The sequence below is a fragment of the Onychomys torridus genome, chromosome 12 (genome assembly GCF_903995425.1).
Source record: "Onychomys torridus chromosome 12, mOncTor1.1, whole genome shotgun sequence".
Classification (NCBI taxonomy): domain Eukaryota; kingdom Metazoa; phylum Chordata; class Mammalia; order Rodentia; family Cricetidae; genus Onychomys; species Onychomys torridus.
This window is the reverse complement of record NC_050454.1, coordinates 427,246-452,182: the sequence shown is the minus strand read 5'-3', so window position 1 is coordinate 452,182 and position 24,937 is coordinate 427,246. Positions and strand designations below refer to the sequence as shown.

General features: G+C 37.2%; 1 pseudogene; it reads left to right on the top strand.

Annotated features, from left to right (window-relative positions):
- Positions 1 to 22,046: 22,046 nt before the first annotated feature.
- LOC118594220 lies at positions 22,047 to 22,986 on the top strand (annotated as a pseudogene).
- The last annotated feature ends 1,951 nt before the right edge of the window (positions 22,987 to 24,937 follow it).

The window sequence follows — 24,937 nt, the reverse complement described above, 5'->3', positions numbered from 1 at the left end:
TGATGGCTAATTATTTATGCTGTTGATTTTAGTTAATGAAAAATTTGTTACTTTCTTTTTAAGTATGTTATTGTCAGAATTTTAAAACTGAACACCTTTTCTATATGAAGAGTCTCAGTACCCAGAATGTTTATGAAAGTGTATATGTTACAGTGAAACTAGTGTCAATACGATCAATGGGAATGTGATTATAAATAAGTTGGTTTATCTGCAATACCACTGGAAAAACAGTACATTTTCAATAGTAACAATTTGCTTGAAAAAAATCAAAACAAACGAACAAAACATTTTAGCATGTAAGAGCAGTTAATGAAGAGTCAGGCATTTGAAAGAGAGTGAGGAGTGGTATGTAAGGGAATTTTGAAGGAGAAAAGGGAATGTGAAAATGATATAACTATATTATAATTAAAAAGATAATAACTTAAAATTTAGCACAAGTTCTGTTTTGTGAATTTTGCTATGATATATTGTGCATAGATTAGAAATATATCACAAAATATTTAAAAAGAATATTCTGGAAAATATACTTAGAGTGTCAAATGCAGTATAAAGTTTCTTCTAATAATTGAACTTCACAAGCTTGATGATACAGACATAAAAGAAGCAATTATGCTTTTTTAGTTAATAAATCATAATAACTTTTTTATTTATAATATTTTAATATTTTACATAACCATCCACAGATTCCCCCTCTCATCCCTCCTCCAGCTCCCCTCCAGCTCCCCTCCAGCTGCCCCCTCCCATTCACCCTCCATCACCTCCTCCAAAAGGGTAAAGCCTCCCGTAAGGAGTCAGCAAAGCCTGGTACATTCATTTGAGGCAGGACCGAGCCCCTCCCCACTGCATCAAGGATGAGCAAAGCATCCAACCATAGGTAATGGGCTCCAGAAAGCCAGCTCATGCACCAGGGATAGATCTTGATCACACTGCCAGGGGCCCTTCAAACAGACCAAGCTACATCACTGTCCCCAATCTGCAGAGGGCCTAGACTGGTCCAGTGCAAGTTCCACTGATGGTTATGATAAACAGCACTAGTGGTGGCACTGGTTACAGGGCGAAAAGTCACGGGCCATGGCCACAACCACCAGAAGTACAAAGAGCTTTATTAGAAAGAAGGAGGGGATAGGAGAGAGGAGAGAAAGATGGCGGGAGCAGAGCAGAGAGCAGGGAGCAGAGAGGAAACAGAGAGAGCAGAGAGAGAGGGTGGGGGTCTGCACCTGGTGTTTTAAGGTGCATACATAGCTGCCAGCACCCCCAATGATGTAAGATGCAAGACCCTCAAGCTACACATGTGCCAGAGTGAGGGCAGGATCTTAACATTCCAAACTTTCTGCTTATTATAAAAAAGTGAGTGAATAGGAGTAGGGGTGTTGTTTCTCCTGGAAAAACTGCTTCTAGCTGACTTGGTGGGTGTCAGTTGGCTCTTAGTGGAGTTAAGGTAGGGGACCTTCTGAGGTAGACAGGCATCCTGGGATGGTGGGTAAGGCTGTCCTGCTGCCCTGGCACCATCTATCCCTCTTGGATTGGCACTCTGGTTGCTTTTGTATCTGACAGGATGCTGGTAAGACAGAAAAAGACTGAAGTATATATGTCCTGTCCAGATAGATTTAAGCTTATTTCTGGAGCTTGGGAAAAATCTTGAACATGTTAAGAAGCAGCCATGAGAAAATTAGTGACCATGGTAGTGTTTAGTACTCTGCTTATATTGGTTAATGTTAATAGGAGAGACAGAGAGATTGGAACATGTTAAGCTTTATAAGAGACAGATTATTTAAGGTATCTGTTTCCTTTACTAGTTTAGATTCTAGGAGACACAGTTGGTCAATTATTGAGAGCATTTGAGTATTGAGAGTAATAGGTGGTTATATTAAAGTCTGTTTTTGCAGAGCTCAGATACTTTTCACCAAATGATGGTTATGGTAAATGGCACTGGTGGTGGCACTGGTTACAGGGGGAAAAGTCATGGGCCATGGCCACTAGAGTTACAAAGAGCTTTATTAGAAAGAAGGAGGGGATAGGAGGGAGGAGCGCCAGGCCTAGAGAGAAAGAAATATGGCTGGAGCAGAGCAGAGAGCAGAGAGCAGAGAGGGAACACAGAGAGAGAGCAGAGAGAGAGGGTGGGGGGTCTGCATCAGGCTTTTTAAGGTGTGTACATAGATGCCAGCACCCTGTGATGACATAAGATACAAGAACCCAACCAGCGCATGTGCCAGAGTGAGGGCAGGATCATAACATCCACAGCTGTCATCCAAAGTTCATGAGTTCCTATGAGCTTGAGTCAGTTGTCTCTGTAGATTTCCCCTTCATGATCTTGACACCCCTTGCTCATATGATCCCTCTTACCTCTCTTCAGTTGGACTCCTGGAGTTCAGCCTGGTGCTTGGCTGTGAATTTCTGTATCTGCTTCCATCAGTTACTGGATGAAGGCTCTATGATGACAGTTAGGATATTCACCAGTCTGATTACTAGGATAAGCCAGTTCAGGTACCCTTTCCACTATTGCTAGTAGTCTAAGCTGGGGTCTTCCTTGTAGATTCATGGGAATTTCCCTAGCATCAGATTTCTCCCTTCTCCCATAATGTCTCCCTCTATTAGTATATCTCTTTCATTGCTCTCCCACTTCATCCCTCCCCAAGCTCAACCGTCCTGATCCCTTATATTCTTATCCTCCATCCCCTCCCCTATATTGCTCCCCTCATCCCCAGTTTACTTATGGGTATCTCATCTGTTTCCCCTTCCCATGGTGATCCATGCATCCTTCTTAGGGTCCCCCATTGTTTCCTAGCTTCTCTGGAGCTGTGGATTATAGTCTGATTATTCTTTGCTTTACATCTAGTATCCACTCATGAGTGAGTACATACTATGTTTGTCTTTCGGAGTCTGGGTTACCACACTTAGGATGATATTTTCTAGTTCTATCCATTTGCCAGCAAATTTCGTGATGTCATTGTTTTTCACTGCTGAATAGTACTCCATTGTATAAATGTACCACATTTTCTTTATCCATTATTTGGTTGAGGGGCATGTAGGTTGTTTCCAATTTCTCGATATTATGAATAATGCTGCTATGAACGTAGTTGACCAAGTGTCTTAATGGTATGGTTGAGCATTCCTTGAGTATATTCCCAAGAGTGGTATTGCTGGGTCTTGAGGTAGATTGATTCCCAACATTCTGAGAAATTGCCATATTGATTTGCAAAGTGGTTATACAAGTTTGTACTCCTACCAGCAGTGGAAGAGTGTTTCCTTACTCCACATCTCTCCAACATGAGTTGTCATCAATGTTTTTGACCTTAGCCATTCTGACTGGTATAAGATGATACCTCAGAGTCACTTTGATTTGCATTTCCCTAATGACTAAGGTTGTTGAGCAATTCCTTAAATGTCTTTCAGCCATTTGAGATTCTTCTTTTTACTTTATTTTTTTTTTTTTGCTATTTATTATATTTGTGTTTTAATTTTACACATCAGCCATGGGTTCCCCTGTCCTCCCCCCTCCCGCCTCCACCCCTACTTTCCCCCAGCCCCTCCCCTCCATTCCTATCTCCTCCAGGGCCTTCTGTTGAGAATTCTCTGTTTAGATCTGTAGCCCATTTTTAAATTGGATTGCTTGGTATTTTGCTGTCTAGTTTCTTGAGTTCTTTATATATTTTGGAGATCAGCCCTTTGTGAGATGTGGGGTTAATGAAGACTTTTTCCTATTCTGTAGGTGAGTTACTGTTCTATAAGATAGCCACCCTAGCTTCTAGGCCTTAGGCCCAGGGGCACAACCTGTGTCCTCATACCCCCACCTATTGTAGCCCCAGCTGCAGGCTAGCAGGCAAGACTCCTGAAGGCATGCCTGGTCCCCACCACCCCCATCGGACCATGTAGTCTATAAGTCCCACTCCATCCTCCAAACTCACCCATCCCTGAGACTGCAGCTGAGACACAGACTCCACTAGTTCCAATTGGACCAAGAGGTGAGTCACTATTCTCCCAACCATTGTAACCCCAGTTGCAGGCCAGTGGGCAAGACTTCTGCAGGCAGGCCTGATCACCCCTACATCAGACCCTGTAGTCTACAAGCCCCACTCCATCCTCTAAACCCACACATTCCCTGAGACTACAGCTGATCCCCGAGACACAGACTCCACTAGCTCCAATTGGACAAAGAGAACAGCAGCTCCCGGACACACAAACACTTCCAGTGCCAGTTGGACCAAGAGCCACTCTCTGAGACACAGACACCATTTGTACTGATTGGAGAAAGAGATAGGCAGATGCCAGTGCATGAATACATCAACAACATAAAGAGCAATCCACCACCACCAGAACCTAGCAGTTCTACTACAGTGAGACTTGAACAGCCCAATGTAGAACTAGCAGAAGGAAACAGCCTTAAAATGACTTTATGAAGATAATAGAAGCTTTTAAAGAGGAAACAAAAATCCTTTAAAGAAACTGAGTAAAAGACAAACAAAAAATTGGAAGAGATTAATAAATACCTTCAAGAAAGTCAAGAAAACCAAGAAAAAGCAATCAAACAGGTGAAAGAAACAGTTCAAGACTTGAGAATTGAAATAGAGGCAATAAAGAAGTCACAAACTGAGAGAATGCTGCAAGTGAAAAACCTGAGTAAACAAACAGGAACTACAGATGCAAGAATAGCCAACAGAATGTAAGAGATGGGAGAAAGAATCTCTGGCATGGAGGATATGATAGAGGAAATTGATTCATTGGTCAAAGAAAACATTAAAGCCAACATTCATAATACAAAATATGCAGGAAATCTGGGACACTGTGAAAAGACCAAAACTAAGAATAATAAGAGTAGAAGAGGGAGAAAAATAACAGTGCAGAGAAACAAAACTATAGTCAACAATATCATAGAAGAAAACTTTCCCAACCTAAAGAAGGAAATGCCTATGGAGCTATTAGAAGCTTACATAACACCAAATAGATTGGACCCCCCCCCCAAAAAAAAAAAGTTCGTTGCCATATAATAATCAAACCACTAAACATACAGAATAAAGAAAGAATATTAAGAAACTACAAAGTAAAAAGGCCAAGTAGCATATAAAGGCAGATGTATCAGAATAACACCTGACTTATCAATGGAGACTGTGAAAGCCAGAAAGGTCTTGGACAAACATTATATAGATGTTTAAAGACCATGGATGCCAACCCAGACTATTATACCCAGCAAAACTCTCAATTACCATAGCCAGTATTAAGAAGATATTCCAGGACAAAACCAGATTTAAACAATATGTATCTGCAAATCCAGCCCTACATAAAGCACTAGAAGGATAACTCCAACATAAGGAAGTTAGAAGCACCCGGAAGTTAGAAGCGCCCATGAAAATACAGGCAATAGATAATCCCACACAAACAAATCCCAAAGAAGGGAAACACACACACACACACACACACACACACACTACCACCAAAAAAAATTAATATGAATTAACAATCACTGGTCATTAATATTCCTAATATCAATGGACTCAATTTGCCTACAAAAAGATACAGGCTAACAGAATGGATATGAAAACAGGATCCATCCTTTTGCTGCATAGAAGAAACACACCTGAAGCATGAATCTTAGATGATCTTATTAATAAAATCAAACCTGAGGCTAGTTATTGGGGTGAATGCTGGAAGATCAGAGAAGCAGAACAAGCCACAGCTACCTTATCTTGCCAGTTCCTCAGCTGATCCTGTTTCCTCAGACTGGAAGCCTCTGAGTCCTCATCCAGAATGAATCTCAGCTCAAAAGCCTAAATACTTAACCAGCCAAATGCTTCCAGTTTCTGGTCTTTATGCCTTATATACCTTTCTGCTTTCTGCCATCACTCCCAGGGATTAAAGGCTTACTTTCTGGGATTAAAGGCATGAGTCACCATGCTTGTTTCCAGTGTGGCTGTGAACTCACAGAGATCCAGATGGATTTCTGCCTCTAGAATGCTAGGATTAAAGGCATGTGCTACCACTACCTATTCTCTATGTTTAATATTGTGGCTGGTTCATTCTCTGACCCCAGTTTATTAATAAGTTTATTAGCATGCACAATATTTTGGGGGAACACAATACCACCACACACACCTCAACTTCATAGACAGATACTACCTCAGTTGAAATGATTGGAAAAAGACTTTCCAATCAAATGATTAAAGAAGCAAGCAGGTATAGCTATCCTAATATTTGATAAAATAGACTTCAAACTAAAATTAATCAAAAGAAATTGAGAAGGACATTACATATTCATCACAGTAAAAAATCCATTAAGATGAAATCTCAATTCTGAACATTTATGCCCCCAATACAAGGATACCCACATATGTAAAAGAAACATTACTAATGCTTAAATTGCACATCAAAGTCCACACACTAGTAGTGGGAGATTTAAACACCCCACTCTCACCAATGGACATGTCTGCCAGACAGAAACATAACAGAGAATAAGGGAACTAACAGATGTTATGACTCAAATGAACTTAATAGATAAGTACAGAACATTCTACCCTAACACAAAAGAATATACTTTCTTCTCAGCACTGTATGGAACATTCTCTAAAATTGATGACATACTCAGTCACAAAGCAAATCACAACAGTTGCAAAAAAATTTGAAATAACCACCTCTATTTTATCAGACCACCAAGTCCTAAAGTTATATTTCAACAACAACACAAATTACAGAAATCCAACAATCGTATGGAAACTGAATAATGCTCAACTGAGTCATCACTGGGTCAAGGAAGAAATAAAGAAATTAATAATTCTTACAATTCAATGAAAATAAATGTAAAACATACCTAAACTTATGGGACCTTATGGAAGCAGCACTAAGAGGAAAGTTCATAGCTCTAAATACCTACATCTTTCTGGTATCTTCTTTAAGTTCAAGAAATCTCACACTAGGGACTTAACAGCACACTTAAAAGAAGAAAAAAAAAAGCAAACTCACCCAGGATTAATAGACACCAGAAAGTAATCAAATTGAGAGCTGAAAAATCAATAAAATAGAAACAAAGAGAACAATACAAAGAATCATTTTTGAGAAAATTAACCAGATAGGCATACCCTTACCCAAACTAAACAAAAGGTAGAGAAAGAATATCCAAATTAACAAAATTAGAAACAAAAAGAGAGACATAACAACAGACAATGAGGAAATCCAGAGAATCATCAGGTCATACTTCAAAAACCTCTACTCCACAAAATTGGAAAATCTAAAAGAATTGGACAATTTTCTGGATAGGTACCACATACCAAAATTAAATCAAGACCAGGTAAACAATTTAAATAGATTTATAACACCTATGGAAATAGAAGCAGTCATTAAAAGTCTCCCAACCAAAAAAAGTCCAAGGCCAGATAATTTCAGTGTAGAATTCTGTCAGAATTTCAAAAAAGAGCTAATACCAATACTCCTCAAATTGTTCCACACAATAGAAACAGAAGGAACATTGCTAAACTCTTTTCATGAGGCTACAGTTATCCTGGTACCCAAACCACACAAAGATGCAACAAGAAAAAGATAATTACAGACCCATCTCCTTCATGAACATTGATACAAAAATTTTCAATAAAATACTGGCAAACTGAATCCAAGAATACATTAAAAAAATCATCTTACCATGACCAAATAGGCTTCATCCCAGAGATGCAAGGATGTTCAACATACAAAAATCTGTCAATGTAACACATATAAACAAACTGAAAGAAAAAAATCACATGATCATCTCATTTGATGCTGAAAAAAACCTTCAATAAATTCCAGCATTACTTCATGATAAAGGTCTCAGAGAGATCAGGAATACAAAGATCACACTTAAACATAATAAAGGCAATTTACAGCATGTTTTAGCCAACATCAAATTAAATGGAGAGAAACTCAAAACGATTCCACTAAAATCAGGAACAAGAAAAGGCTGTCCACTTCCCCATATCTATTCAATGTAGTACTCAAAGTTCTAGCTAGGGCAATAAGACAATAAAAGGAGATCAAGGGGATACAAATTGTAAAAGAAGAAGTCAAACTTTTGTGATTTGCAGAAGATATGATTGTATACTTAAGTGACTCCCAAAATTCTACTAGGAAACTCCTACGACTGATAAACACCTTAACTAATATGGCAGGATACAAAATTAACTAAAAAAATTAGTAGACCTTCTGAATACAAATGTTAAACAGGTTGAAAAATAAATCAGAGAAACATCATCCTTTACAATAGCCACAAATAACATAAAATATCTTGTGGTAACTCTAACCAAACAGATGAAAGACCTGTTTGAGAAGAACTTTAAGTTCTTGAAGAAAGAGATTGAAGAGATCAGGAAATGGAAAGATCTCCCATGTTCATGGATAGGTAGAATCAACATAATAAAAATGGTAATCTTACCAAAAGCAATCTACAGATTCAGTGCAATCCCCATCAAAATCTCAACACAATTCTTCACAGACCTCAAAAGAATAATACTCTACTTCTTATGGAAAAAAAAAACCCAGAATATCTAAAAAAAATCCTTTATAATAATGCAACTTCTGGAGGCATCACCATCTCTGACTTCAAGCTATAGTAATAAAAACAGCTTGGTATTGGTATAAAAACTGACATGTGGACCAATGGAATCAAATTGAAGACCCTGATATTAATCCACACACCTGATCTTTGACAAAGAAGTCAAAACTGTACAAATAGAAAAAAGAGTATCTTCAACAAATGGTGCTGGCATAACTGGATGTCAACATGTAGAAGACTGCAAATAAACCCATATCTATCGCCATGCACAAAACTCAAGTCCAAACGGATCAAAGACCTCAACATAAATCCAGCTACACTGAACCTGTTAGAAGAGAAAGTGGAAAGTAGCTTAGAATGCATTGACACAGGAGACTACTTCTTAAATATAACACCAGTAGCACAGACACTGAGAGCAACAATTAATAAATGGAACTTCCCGAAACTGAGATGCTTCCATAAGGTGAAGGACACTGTAAATAAGAAAAAACTACAGCAATTATGCTTTCAATCAAATTTTATTATTTTAATGCACACTTTTACTCTTTCCTCCTTGTAATTTCCTTCCTGTTCTTGTTGTACTAAAGAGCATTATTTCAATAGAAAGCATGTAAATCTGTGGGGACACACAAAAACCCCAGCTTGTGACTTGTTTTCACCTTGACTCAAGGTCAGAGAGTCCAGCTTGTTTTCCCCTACAAGGCTGCAAAATAGGATACTTTGGCCAAAGGCATGGTTACCATGTGTCTTGTACCTCTAGGCCTAATTACAGGATGCTTTGCCTTAAGGCATGGTCACCAGATGTCTTGAGTACTAATGAGGTGTTCACACTTGGCTGTACTTTGTACCTTGAACCATGATGACCTTGAAAGGGGGAGATCTTTTTCCTCCCTTGCTTTGGGCATATAAAGGCTGTGAGTAATAAACTCAGGCATCTGTGGTATTGACCTAGAGCCCCCCACCCAAGCTATCCTATGTCTCTGTCTTTTTATTCATCTATGTCTATATTTCATTCCACACTCCCTCCTTCAGAACTGTTTGATAGATTGAGTGGGACTCAACAGAAAATTTACTAGCATAATGATAAATACATACTATTTCTAGGAGAAATTAAAAGTTAAATGGAAGCCCTAAAGTGTATATATGTATAAAATGTACATGTATGTGAACTTGACTATAATATTTTGTGTATAGGCTGGAATCACCACAAAGTATTTAGAAAGAATATTCTGAAAAATAGGCATTTATATGTTTATATATGTTTATATACTCTTTTCGTCTTTGTAATTAAAAAATTTTATACCATATATGTTGATCACACTTCTTCTCCCTAACTCCTCCCAGATCCTCTTCACCTCCCTACTCACTTTCATGTTCTCTCTCACACAAAAAAATTAAAAAAACAAAGTCTAAATAACAAAATATAAATATTGAAATGACTCTTGTGAATAAAAATTTCCACAAAGAAGATCATCCTGAAGAGGGTGATTGATCAGAATTTCAATGATTCTGCAGAGATCTGAATGGTCCAGACCTAGAGTCTAATTCAAAATTCTCTTGGTCCATCTCTATCTTTGACTCTATGTTCAGTGATGTACTTAAAAAGTATGCTGATTTATGACTTTCTTTGTTCTGTTATTGTGCCCAGATCATGACCCCCAGAGAGACCACTGAGGACGAGCTTACCAGAATGCAAAAGCAGGGTTTATTCAATCCCACACGCATGTGTGTAGTTCAAGCTAGCAGGAAACCCTGAGGCAGGGAGGAGAGTTACTGTTTCTTGGGGAAGTTAGTTTTTATAGGCAAACCCCACAAAGTTTCTTAGAGGGGAGGTGGTTAGTATGGGTCCATCCTTGATGGGTCCAGTTTTTCCCTGGCCTGGACTTTGTCTTATTTCAGATTATCTGTTTGCCCTGTCAGGAGTTTTACAGCCCATCTCCGGGGTCCAGTCATGTTATCTCTAGAGAGGGGCATTTTGTGGTTAATGGTCACCACCAGACATCCTGACTTTGTTCTTTTGAAAACACCTGACTTCACCTCTCCAGGAAGGGGGAACTGACTCAGTTCTGTTTATTTTAAGATATCTCTTCCCTCAGCTCTTTTGGGTTTGGGGGGAACTGTGTCTGGGCCTTTGGTGAGAGTCTTTCTCTGTTGCTACAAAAAACTTCATGAAATTGTTATCTCATTGAAACAGAATTTGGGGCAACTTAAATCTATGTTTTCAGGTCATAGACACTCATTTGTATGTGTACATAAGTATTGTTTACATGTACTTGTATCATTCATTTATCTGGTACTAAATGGGTTTACAAGTGAGTGGTCATGTAAATTATATATATATATGCCTGAATTCACTTTAGTTCACTTTGTAACTTGAGTTTTAATGGAGTAAGATCTCAGCTCCAACAACCTGAACTAATTAGATTTGGATAATACCTGTCTAATAAAGACATAGTGCAATGATGATGGGCAGAGTGAATATTTCATAATGTTACCATACTCAGGGAAAGAATGCAGGGAAAGAATGAGCCTCCGCCTGTCTTTTGGATACCTGACGAGAGCTTAGTTTAAAGTGGACTCTTAAGACAAATGTTCGTGTATTAACATATCAAACTTTGTCTCAATTCTCCTTCAACGAGGTGGTACAGGAAGTTCCTCAAGGACTTCCCAGGAGATTGACTGCTTGAGAAGACTGATTTGTTTCCAACAGATGATTACTCTAGGGTGCAACTTTCCCTAATGGATAATTGTTTTAATATGGGAAATAAATCTTCTAAATTCTCCATTCCAAGGATTAAGAGGATGGCTTAGCTCTAGGCTTAGACCAGGATGCATATCCTTCCTCAACTCAGTCCCCTTGCCTATTATACCTTATCTCATCACTCCCAATATCAAATGTGTCCTATGATCCAGCCTAACCAATACATCCTGTGCTCAGGTGATGTTTGGTAGAATTTGCCTTTTTAACTCTAAATCAATGTATCCAACTTAGTCCTCAGACTGAGCCTGGTCCTAATATCCAGTCACATGCCCCAGCTTGAAGATCTCCACCCATATGTCCACAACCTCTAGTCTTGTCCAGGATCCATATCCTTGCTCCAGTCAAGTATACTGAGTTCATATCAGACACACAATAAAAAAGTGTACATATTTCTGGGACTCATCACCAAAAGACAAACAATATGGAATGTCAAATAGTAAGCCTCCCCATAAACCCACAAATCCTATATTAATGCTCTCCAGTGAGAATTGTCTAGTTGAACCCAGTACAGTTCTTAAATACCAATCATGAAAAGTACCAAAAGTTTCAAGGATTTTAAAGAAGACAGAAACAACCATACCAATGACCTTAGAATAGTAATAAATGCCCAAATATTGCCTAAGAAAACAAAATCCTATAGTCTAATTAAATGATGATTCAGAATTCAAGATTGATATAGAAAACTAAAGCTGAATTGCATATGGAGTTGAAATATTCAACAAACTAATTCAAAATGCATGGGAAAAAATCCATATAAGTAGAACACATTAAATAGATCAGGTCTTATAGATAAAGTATCATCATTAGACCACAGAAACACAGAATATGAAAAATTTTAAAAATAAAGGGAAGGAACATTCAGGAATTGTGGGACACCATGAAAAGAACAAATCTTTTAAATGCAGGGTTAGCTGAGGGAGAAGAACCCTAGGTCAATTATATAGACCAGGTCCTCAGCAAGACTGTAGAAGAAAACTTTTCCAACTGAAGGAAACATCTATCTTTACAGATACAAGATACACACAAAATACCAAATAGACAAGGCCAGAAAAGAAACTCCCTATGGCATACTAAAGTTAAAACACTTAGTATAAAGAACAAAGAAAGAATATTAAAAGCTGTAAAAGAAAAAAAATAAGTCATATATATAAAGAAATCCCACCAGAATAACATCTTAAACACTAGAAGGGTCCACAATGTACTCTACATACTAAGAGACCACAGATGCCATCCTGGACTACTGTAGCAGCAAAACTATCTGCCATTGTTATGAAATAAAGAAAAACTTTGCATAATAAAACAGGCTAAAAGAATTCATATTCACCAAACTAGCTCCATGGAGAATACTGGAAGCAATGTTATAGAATAGAGACAGCAATAAGCATAACTGAGATACTTTAGGAAGAAAATAACTGAAATGCAATCATAACTAAGAAGAAATACAGCAACATAATGATAGAACCAACATAGTTTTCAATACTAATTTTTAATATTATTGCCCCTAACTCTGGATTCATTGAACAGACACAGGCTAGACAAATGGATCAGGAAACAAAAGCCATCTTTCTGTTCTGTACAAGCAACTCATCTTAACTTTAAAGACAGGCAGTTCCTTAAAGTCAAAGATTGCATAAAAGTATTCCTGACAAACAGAACAAGGAAACAAGTAGGCATTCATATCCAAATATCTGATAAAATAGGTGCAAAACTGAAACTAGACATAAGAGATAAAGAAGATCACTTTATTCTAATAAATGGAATGATTAAGAGGACATTACATAAAAAAATGGGTTGGGGATTTAGCTCAGTGGTAGGCAAGTGCAAGTCCCTGGGTTCGATCCTCAGCTTAAAAAAAAAAAGAGGACATTACAATCCTAAACCATATATAAACCCAATTTTGGTGTTCACAATTTTATAAAAAGACATACTGCCAGAAATAAAGACACAGATTAACACCAACTCAATAATGTTAAGCTATTCCAGTACCCCACTTTCTTTAATGGACAGGTCATCTGGATGAAAAACAGAGAAACGTAAGAATTAAATGACATTATACATAAAACAGACTTAACAGATATCCACACAATATTCTGCCCAAACATCAAATATGCATGGAAACTTCACTAAAATAGACCACATCTTTGAAAACAAACAAAATAAATCATAACAAATTCATAAAAACTTAATTAACCCCATGTGTTACATCTGATCAATATGTGATAAAACTTAAAATTGACAGCAAACAATTCTCTAATAATCACACAGACTCAAGATTAAGCAACTCATTACTGAGTGATGAAAGGGTCAGAAGTAAAGACATACATAATTCTACACCTAAGTAAAAAGGAAACCACAACACAACAAAACCTCTGGGACACATTAAAACCAGTCTTATGAGGGAAATTTATAGCTCTAAGTGCTTTCATTTTAAATTCAGAAAGACCAAAAATAAATGTGTAATGATGCAACTCAAGCCAGAGAAAGAACAAATTAAGCTCCAACTCAGTAATGGCAAGAAATAATAAAAATCAGATCACACATGAATGAACTAGAAAACAGTACAAAGAATCAATGAGTCTTTAAGACAACAAAGATGATTGACAGATTCTTGGCCTAAACTCTATTAAGTTGGAAAATCTAAATGAAGTGCATGGATTTTGAGATCCAGCTTATCTAACAAATATAAATCAAGAAGGTTTCAATAGTCAAAACAGATGCATAGCTAATAAAGAGATTGAAACAGTGATCAGATGCCTCCTGCCAAAAAAAAAAAAAAAACCCCTCAAAGAACAAAAAACAAACAAAACCAATCAACACCTATAATTATCCCAAACCCAGTTGGGTAAATGGCAGTGTAAGAATACATTCAACAACATAAAGAGCAATATGGCACCACCAGAAACTAATGATTCTACAACAGCAAAACCTGAACATCCCAATACAGATGAAGCAGAAGAAACAACCTTAAAAATAACTTTATGGCTGGGCAGTGGTGGTGCACACCTTTAATTCCAGCACTCAGAACACAGAGCCAGGCAGATCTGTGTGAGTTTGAAGCCAGCCTTTCTCTACAGAGCAAATTCCAGGACAGGCACCAAAACTACACAGAGAAACCCTGTGTTGAAAAACAAACAAACAAAAATAACTTTATGAAGATGATAGAGGCCCCTAAAGAGGAAATGAAAAATTTTCTCAAAGAAATGGAGTAAAAGACAAACAAAAAATTGGAAGAAATCAATAAATTCCTTAAATAAAGCCAAGAAAGACAAGAAAAAAAATCAAACAAGTGAAAGAAATAGTTCAAAACTTGAAAATTGAAATAGAGGTAATAAAGAAAACACAAACTGAGGGAATTCTGGAAATGGAAAATCTGGGTAAATGAACAAGAATTATAGATGCAAGCATAACCAACAGAATACAAGAGATGGAATAGAGAATCTCAGGCACTGAAGATATGATAGAGGAATAGGTTCATTGGTCAAACACAAAACGTTCAGGAAATCTGGGTCATCATGAAAAGACAAAACCTATGAATAATATGGTTAGAAGAAGGAGAATAATTCTAGTTCAAAGGCTCAGAAAATATATTCAACAAAATCATGGAAGAAAACATTCCTAACCTAAGAAGGATATGCCTATGAAGATAAGAAGCTTACAGAAGATCAAATAGACTGGACCCCTCCCCCCCAAATGTCCCTTGCCACATAATAAACAAAACAGTAAACACACAGAATAAAGAAATATTATTAGGAGCTGCAAAGGAAAAAGGCCAAGCAATATATAAAGACAGACCTATCAGAATTAATCCAACTTCTCAGTGAAGACCCTGAAAGCCAGAAGGTCCTGGACAGATGCTCTGCAGACACCAAGAGACCACAGATGCCAGCCCAGACTACTATACCCAGCAAAACTTTCAATAGCCATAGACAGAGAACCAGATTTAAACAATACCAATCCATAAATCCAGACCCATAGACAAGTACTAGAGGCTAACTCCAACCCAAGGAAGTAAGATGCACCCATGGAAACACAGGCAATAGATAATGTCCCACCAGCAAATTTCAAAGCTTCTGTAAGGTTAAGAACACTGTCAATAAGACAAAACAACAGCCTACAGAATGGGAAAAGTTCTTTATGCTCCCCACATCTGACAGAGGGCTGATCTCCAAAATCTTAACATAGTTACTGACTCTCAGTATGCAGAGTTGTTTCACACATTAAAACTGCTGAATTTATTCCTGATGAGTCAGAATTAACTTCATTATTCACTTACAAGAAATAATCAGGAATAGGAATCATCCCTCATATATAACACACATCTGATCCTATATGGGTCTGCGGGCCCTCTAGCACAAGATAATGTTGAAATTGAACAACTATTGATAGGAAATGTTCTGGAGCCCTCAGAATTTCATAAAAACATCATGTCAATAGCAAGGGTTTGAAAAATGATTTTTCCATCACTTAGCAATAAGCCAAGGAAATTATAAGGAAATGTTCTACTTGTTCTTTCTACAACCAAACTCCACTACCTCAGGAAGTAACCCAAAGGGCACTCAAAGGAATAAAATTTGGCAGAAGGATGTGTTTCATTTTGTAGAATTTGGAAAATTAAAATGTATACACCACACCATTGATACCTATTCAGGACTTTAATGGGCAACTGCTTTGAGTTCTGAAAAGGCTGATTCTGTAATCACACATTTACTAGAAGTTATGGCCACCATGGGTATACCTGAACAAATTAAGACCAACAATGACCCAGCATATTAAAATGAAACAGTTTTTTTCTTATTACAATATAAAGCATATTATAGGTATAATACACAATCCTACAGGGCAAGCAGTCATAGAAAGATCAAATTGAACTCTGAAGGATATGGTAAACAAATAGAAGGGAGCAATAAAGACCCTCAGAAATAGATTGCATAATGCTTTGCTGCAGAATTCTTTGGATTTTCTAAATGCTAATGAAAAAGGAATGACAGCTGAGGAGAGACATTGGATAATAGAAAAAACTGTGGAATTAAATCAGCCTGTAGACTTTAAAGATGTGCTGACCTCTCTTTTGATTAATTTTGATTGTAAATCTACTTTGTTAAGTATTAGAATAGCTACACCAGCATGCTTCCTATATTCATTTGCTTGGAAAAATCTTCTTTTCAACTCTTTACTATAAGGTAATGTCTATCTTTTGTAGCACGAATTGCTAGAAGGTCTTATTAAATAAAAACAAACCTGGAGCCAGGTTTTGGTGTTGAGGTGTTTCCTGTATATAGCAGAGGATGGATCTTGTTTTTGTATCTATTCTGTTAACCTGTGTTTGTTAGGTGGATTTGTTGATAGATATTCTTTAAATTTGACTTTGTCATAAAGTATCTTATGATTTCCATTTATGGTAACTGAAATTTTTTCTAGTTATATTAGTCTGAGTTGGCATCCATGATTACTTAGAGTCTGATAGACATCTGTCTAGGCCCTTCTGGTTTTTACAATCTCCATTGAGAATTCAATGTAACTCTAATAGGTCTGTCTTTATATGTTACTTGGACTTTTTCCCTTGTCATTTAAAAAAATATTCTATATGTTTAGTGTTTTGTTTATTATCTGGCATGGGAACTTTTTTTTTCTCATCTAATCTATTTGGTGTTCTGTAAGCTTCTTGTACCCTTATGGCTATGTCCTTTTCTATTAGGAAACTTTTCTTCTATGATTTTGTTGAATATATTTCATAGGCCTTTGAGCTAGGGTTCTTCTCATTCTTGTATTCCTATTATTCTTAGGTAAGGTCTGTCATCATGGTTTGGCCTTTTTTTCAGTCATAGTCCAGTGTTATATATGGATTATGCAAGTATTGTAAGAAACCAAGGCAATGCAATGGATAGATATAGAAGTTATCCATAAAGGATAATAATAAACATTCGTATACATTTATATACATTTATAACTTTTCCACTAGTAATATTAAAGGAGTGGATCTATTTGTAAAAGTTTGCTCCACACTACACCCATCACTAGTATTTGTTGAGTGCAATGCCATTCAATAACAAACTCTCACCTATTTGTACAATGAGACCCAGGACACTCATAGATATCGTAAATACCACAAATGTTTATTAATCTACTTACTGTGGATTGAGTAGCACAGTAAGATTATAAAATCTCCTCATTTCTGCTTCTACGTAGACACTTCACAGGCAAGTAGCATACATCCCTCCTTCTAGTTCCTAAAACATCCCTCAGACTGTAAAAAACTTAAATATTAGGTCATAGTCTTTAATTTCTTTTGAAATTCAATCAACTTGTTTTTTTCTTTTTTAATTTTTAAAAATATTTTTATTTTATAATTAACTTAATTTTACATATCGGCCATGGTTTCTCCCATCCTCCCTCCTTCTCCCCAGCCCCCCCCCAATCTACCCCCATTCCTACCTCCTCCAAGGCAAGGTCTCCCCTAAGGAGTCAGCCCAGCCTGGTAGACTCAGCTGAGGCATGTCCAGTTCCCTCCTCCCTACACCAAGGCTGAGCAAAGTGTCCCAGCATAAGCTCCAGGCTCCAAAAAGCCAGCCCATGCACCAAGGACAGGTCCTGGCTCCACTGCCTGGGGGCCTCCCATACAGTTCAAGCTAATTAACTGTCTCACTTATCCAGAGGGCCTGGTCCAGTTCCATGGGGTCTCCTAAGCCATTAGTTCACAGATCATGTGTTTTCACTAGTTTGGGTGAACTTGTTTTTCTAATCAGTAGAGGATATGTTAGCCTGGATGACCCTGAGTATGAAGATCCACTTTAAAGCAAGACCTCTGCATCAACCTGTGACTAAAGTACAGTTTCTGTCTCAATCAATGTTTCAGTATATCAATTTGTACCCCTTTGGGCCCAACACTTAAAATGGGGACTATAATAATACAATATAGCCCAGTACCCTTTACATTTCTTAAGTCATATTCTGAAATAATGCAGTCACCCTCCTTAGTCTATCTTCAGACAGCCTGTCATTGCAGGAGTGATAATCACCATGCATTTATTTCTCTAAGTTCAGAACTGAGCTAACCCAGAGCAGCCAAGACAGAAGAAATGGCCAAGGCTTTGTCTCTGTAGATTTAGACATGAGGGATCAATTAGAGGAAAAGGAGGAACATCTAAGGCTTGGTGATCCAAGGCTGTGCATATAAAATACAGCATTTACAATTCTGTCTTTCATTGGTATAGTATGTGGGAAATAAATCCAAAATATCTCTTTTGTTTCATTTAAAAATAATTAGTAAGAATGATGTTTTATTTTTTTTATTTAATTTTTTTCTTTATTATTATGTGTTTTAAATTTTATACATCAGCCATTTGTTCCCTTGTCCTCCCCCCTCCTGCCTCCACCCCCACCATCCCCCCAGCCCCTCCCCTTCATTCCCATGTCCTCCAGGATCAAGGCACCCCTGGGGATTCATTTAAACCTGGTGGATTCAGTACAGGCAGGTCCTGTCACCTCCTTCCAGACTGAGCAAAGTGTCCCTGTGTAAGCCCAAGGTTTTAAACAGCCAGCTCATGCACTAAGTACAGATCCTGGTCCACAAGAATGATGTTTTATATGAGCAGTAAACATGTAAATATTTCATGAGAGTTAATGATGTTCTCTTGTTTTCATCATGTATAAGATAAAATAGTAGTAGATAATTCTTAAAAGTTTCTTTTTGATATTTTGGTAGAAGAAGGGACTCTTGTGTAGGAAGCAGATTTTCAGACTTTGAGGTTGCTGCACAAAGAGATGATCTTGTGGTGTACCTGGCAGGGAACTGGAACAAAGAGGGGAAGCTGAAGACTTGTCAAGAAACTGTGTACGGCGAATGGCTGTACTGTGAAGGTACCTTTCCTCACCAATACAAAGACAAGTGAAAGATCTGTATATAAACTGAGTCCAGAAGACATTATGGAGCAGAGTTGGTCTGGGTTAGGTTAACTAGGGGAGATTCTGGAGGTATGGTTTTCTCGTACTGAGGAAGTCCTTCCTAGGATTTTCACAGCAAATTAGAAAAGCAAAGACGAGCTTAAAATGCAAGAGGGAAAAATTGTAAACATGTTTGAATTCTACAACGGGTTGATTTTGAAGGTTGTGACCATAAATAAGAGGCTGCATTTTTTTTTTTTTTTTTTTTTTGGTGTTGAGGTTTCTCAAAAGCTAAGATGTGGAATGGAGGAAAGAAATGGGTACTTCCGGACGACCTAACACATGTTGAATGCAGACAGCTCATTAAGGTTCATGTTCTCAAGAGTCCTATGGAGTTTTTCAGACTAAGCAGAGATGTCAATGTTCAGTTATCTGCCTGGTCTTGTGTTTTGTAGATTATTTTTGCTAACTGTGTGTCCCTGTTGTGTTTACATATCTGTAACTTTGGAAAAATTAATCTAGCATTCTGTATATGTAGCACTTCTATACACTAGAACTTTTACAATAGGGTTTAAACATCTCTTTGTCTTTCATGTGTTTTGGAATGCTCACGGGGCACACTAACATTACATCTGCCTTGAAGCCATTGGAAGTTTTAAAAATTAAAATGTAATCAATAATACAATTCTTTCAATGACTCTTTGTTAAATGAAGCCCATATTTGGCAAGGTGGTGGTGCATGCCTTTAATCCCAGCACTTGGGAGGCAGAGGTAGGTGGATCTCTGAGTTCAAAGCCAGCCTGGTCTACTGAGCAAATTCCATGGTAGCCAAGGCTACACAAAGAAACCCTGTCTGGAAAAACCATGCATGCATACACAGAAGCCTATTTCATCAATATAAAAATCTTTAGCTCTGTTTAGATCAATGTCTTAGATCTTAGTCCTTAAGGTCCAGGTATCCACACCCTTAAATATAGCTATTCCCCAATATTAACTGCCAAGATGACCATTTATAAACATTGGAAACAAAATAGTTACTACAGTAACTGTCTTCAAAGTGTGTTCATGAATTACTGAGAAGTGATCTGAGAGCACACACTGTATATCCCTTTTATAGAAATCAAACATGAACTGTAAGTTTAGTGCAGACTGTGTCCACCGATGGCTGCTGGAACACTCCTGAGAGGATGGCTGGAATATCCCTTTCTCTATGACTAAACCAGTGTTCGAGGATGTGTCCTTAAGACATTCTTCTTTATTCACAAGGCATGATGCAGAAGACTGGATTTTAAACATAATGTCAGTTTTGTCAGTATGATCAGAATAACCTATCATTTCTAAGGATAATGTTTTATTCATTTCAACAGGCACACAGGTTGAGAGCCTGATATATGTAAGTGCTGTGTCAGGGAATAGACATCAATGAATCATCAAACAGGAGCCTGTGTCCAGGTAGGCAACCCACTATCCTCAATGAGCAGGTATCAGTGATTTTTTTTTTGTGGGGTAGGGGTGTAGTTCTGTTTTCAAATCCAGGTAAGTTATCAGATATTCTTATTCCCTCTAAGTAGTCTTCTATGCATGGTCCCGACAGAAGCTTCGTTCTGAACATGAGCATTCTATCTGAGGTGTAGAAATGTACCTAAGAACACAGTGCTCCCCATGTTCTTCCATCTTATCCAGATCAGATTTCAAGTCCTCTTCTTCATACACAATTGCCCTCACATCTTCCCTGCCCAATTACTCATCATGTGTGTGGTTTTTTTTTTTTTTCCTTGTTTACTTTCTCTCCTGACCCTGTTCCTTGCTGATCACTTTGAGAAAGGGACTTCTCACAGACCTGCTTACATGGTGCCTACACCTAGTGGCTCAAGGCAAGTCCCAGCCCAGCTGTCTCTTACCATTTACTTACCATACTTTAAAAAAAATACAAGGAATCATTGAGTTTATATTCATGCACCCACACCCCACACAAATACATAGAATTAAATGAATGAAAACATAACTACTGAAAAATGTGGGTATGCAGAGTCAAGAATGCACACCTACACATTTTCTTTTCCCAAGAACATATTTTTAAGGGCTTCTCACTCCTTTCAGTGGAGTATAAAGATCTGAGCTACATAGGAAGAGGGAAAAACAGTGTATATAAATAATATTTATACTACTGGGGCATGTGTGTAGAATACTTGCATTGGTAAAATAAACAAAAATACATATTAGGTGTATTAGGCAATGTATATAATTTATTATATTTATTTTGTTTTGTGTATAAACACTTTTATTGTGAATGTGTATCCAATTGATATCTTTAAAATTTACACGAACCAAAGTATCCCTTATGGAAGTAGCATCTTACAGTTAGTGTGGATCTGAGCACACAGAAAACCTGTTAGTTCCAGAACAGTGAATTGAGAGTAGATGTTATTTTCAGGAAAGGCAAAGATTGATTAGAGAATGTGAGAGGCAGAGCACAAGGAGCAGGTCTCTGGGATCTGTCTGCACTGTGTTCAATTATGGGAAGAGGGCCAGGAAGTAAGTGATGCAGAAGATAGAGGCTTGCTTAGTAAGGTGGCTTGATGATCTTGAGTAATGGTCTTGCATGAAGTTATCGAGGAGGAAATGTGTGAGCTATCTTACTCATGTTGCCACCCTTGATTTGAAAATGACCATACAGGTAACTCTGAACTGAGAACTTGGCCAGAGGCAAGGGGGAAGAAACATTCAGCTCAGATTTCAAAATAAGTTCAGCAGAAGGACGGTCCTGTAGGAAGAACAATTCAGTTCAAGCATTATATACAGGCCAGTTCTTCTTTATTCTCCTGTTCTACTTTATATGATAAGTCCATTTTACTTTCAGGTCACTTTTGAAGAAAGAGAAAGCAATACATTTTCATGGAGAAATGGAATCAGAGCTCAAGTGATTTCATTTTGTTAGGATTGTTACCACAAAATCACACAGGCCTACTGCTTTTGATGTTCATCATCTCCATATTCTCTCTTGCCTTGCTTGGCAACTCAGTAATGATCAAACTCATTCCTGTGGATCCCAAACTCCACACTCCCATGTAGTTTCTCCTCAGTCAGCTCTCTCTCATGGACCTGATGCATATTTCTACCACTTTTCCCAAGATGACACTCAACTTCCTCTCTGGCCAGAAAAGCATTACCTTACTGGGCTGTGGAGTACAATCCTTTTTCTTTCTGACCATGGCAGGTTCTGAGGGCTTACTTCTGGCTTCCACGGCTTATGACCGTTTTGTGGCCATCTGTCACCCTCTTCATTATCCTATTTGCATGAGCAAAATGATGTGTCTGAAGATGATCATAGGATCCTGGATATTGGGCTCAATCAACTCTTTAGCCCATACAGTCTATGCCTTTCACATTCCTTTCTGCCATTCTAGGACCATTAACCATTTCTTCTGTGATGTCCCTGTCATGTTGCCTCTGGCCTATATGGACACTTGGGTTTATGAGTACATAGTATTTGTGAATACAAGCCTGTTTCTTCTATTTTCTTTCCTTGGCATCACAGCTTCCTATGGATGGGTCATTTTTGCTGTCTTCCATATACGCTCAAAAGAAAGGAAGAAAAAAGGCCTTCACCACATGTTCAGCTCACTTAACTGTGGGGACATTTTACTATGCACCTTTTGTCTACACTTACCATAGTCCCAGGAGTCTCTGTTCCCCGACAGAAGATAAGATTCTGGCTGTCTTCTAGACTATCCTAATCCCCATGCTCATCCCTATCATCTACAGGCTGAGGAATAAGAAGGTCCTGGGGACCATGACAAGAGTCTTTGGGACATTCTTTTCCACAAAAACTTGATCATTTCCTCTCTACTCATATTTCTGTTATTCTAGAGAATGTCAGAGTAGTGTTGCCTATTGGAAATGCAATGTGTCCCCCACACATGTTATATCTTTCTGATGACTTATTACTTGTTAAGATTAAGTAGTATATTCATTATTACACACTAATACAATTATTCACATATTTCATTCATAACATTACAGTCAATTGTATCAAAAACAGAAATTTGACAATTACTATTCTAACAATTTGACACATTATACTTTATGAGTGTATAAATATTATTGTATAGTGATACTATGTGTGCTGAGATTGACATTTTTCTACAAAATTAACATAATTAATTGCTTTTCTTATATGTTTTGCTTTCATTGTTTCCATTATTAAAAATTTATGTATATTGAATATTTACAACATATTGAATTTTGACCTGTGCCCATGTGACCAATACGCAAAGGGTGCCAGTGTCTACTATATAGGAAAATAGAACAATTCCAAAGTCATGAAATGTTTTAAGAACATCAAAATTAAGCACAGCAAAGTACTACCTTACTCCACATAAAATGGTTGTTTTAAAATTAAATGCTTTTGTGAGTGGAAGTATGGAGAAATATTATACACAGTTGGATGAAGTGTAAATTAATACAGACCTTGCTATGTTTAGTCAATTATATAAAAATAGAAAAATTATGGTATTTATCAACCCTCCTACTGGACCAAATTGAAATAGAATAAAGTGGAAGTGTTTACAAGACATTCCCCCTACACCACTTACTGAAGTACTATTTGTGTTGACCAAAATAGTTTCTGGTATGCTCTGCTGCAATTGAATAAATATAATTAAACATAATGACTCATATATATCAAAAGAGATAATATTGAATGTATTGTTCCCAAAGAAGTAAAAAGTCTTAGGTATAAATTGGCTGATTACCCTGATTCCATCAATATACAATGTTTCCATGCGTGAAATATCTCATCTACCTGATAAATATAGTTATCTCTCAGCTGAAATATTTATCATATACACCTGGTAACATACAATGTATCCTTGGTGTACTATCAATGAGTCGAGAAGTAATAAAATACAAATTCTTGAAATTGATGAGTTTGGAGAGTTCTCATTTTCCCTTTTCTTTTTAGCATGGTCCTATGAACTATAATGCAATATGTTGCCCATCCTATCCTAATGTCCCTGTATAAGACCATTCTAGGGACTTACATGGCTTAGGTCTATATAAGACCATTCTAGAGGGACTTACATGGCTTAAGATTTTTCTTATTTCTCTCAGATACTAAATGAAATGATGGTCAAGAGTATATTAGATTCATCTACATTTTTATTTAAGTTAAATTTTTGTGCATTGTGAATAATCTTTTTGATATAAGCTGATATTCAGTTTACATGTATTTTATTGAAGATTTTTGATAATCTGTTTATCACGGTATTTCCTTGTTGTTTTTGTTGTGTCATTACCCTGTTTTAGTAGTAGAGTAATAAAGGTGTTTAGAAATGCTCCTTCTGTTTCTTTGTGTGTGTGTGTGTGTGTGTGTGTGTGTGTGTGTGTGTGTGTGTGATTTAAAAAGTATTTGACTGTAGATCTTCAGTGTATGTCTGGAAGAATTATTCTGTGAGTTTATCTGGTCCTGAACTTGTGTTTAAGTTAGAAGGCTTTTATTGCTGCTTGAATTTCCTCATTTGTTTTGGTTGTGTTAAAATAGTTGATCTCTTCTTAGTTTAACTTTGGTCAATTGCATGCATCTAGAAATTTATCAGTTTCTTCTATATATTTTCAATCTAATGGATGGAATATAGTTTATTCAAACATTTCCTTATAATACATTGCATTGCCATGGTGCATTTTGTGATGCTTTCCAGTCTATTAACAACTCTACTAATTTGAGTGATCTCTTTTTTTCTTTTGGTTAGTTGGGCCAAGGCTTTTTTTTTTTTTTGTCTTGGAGA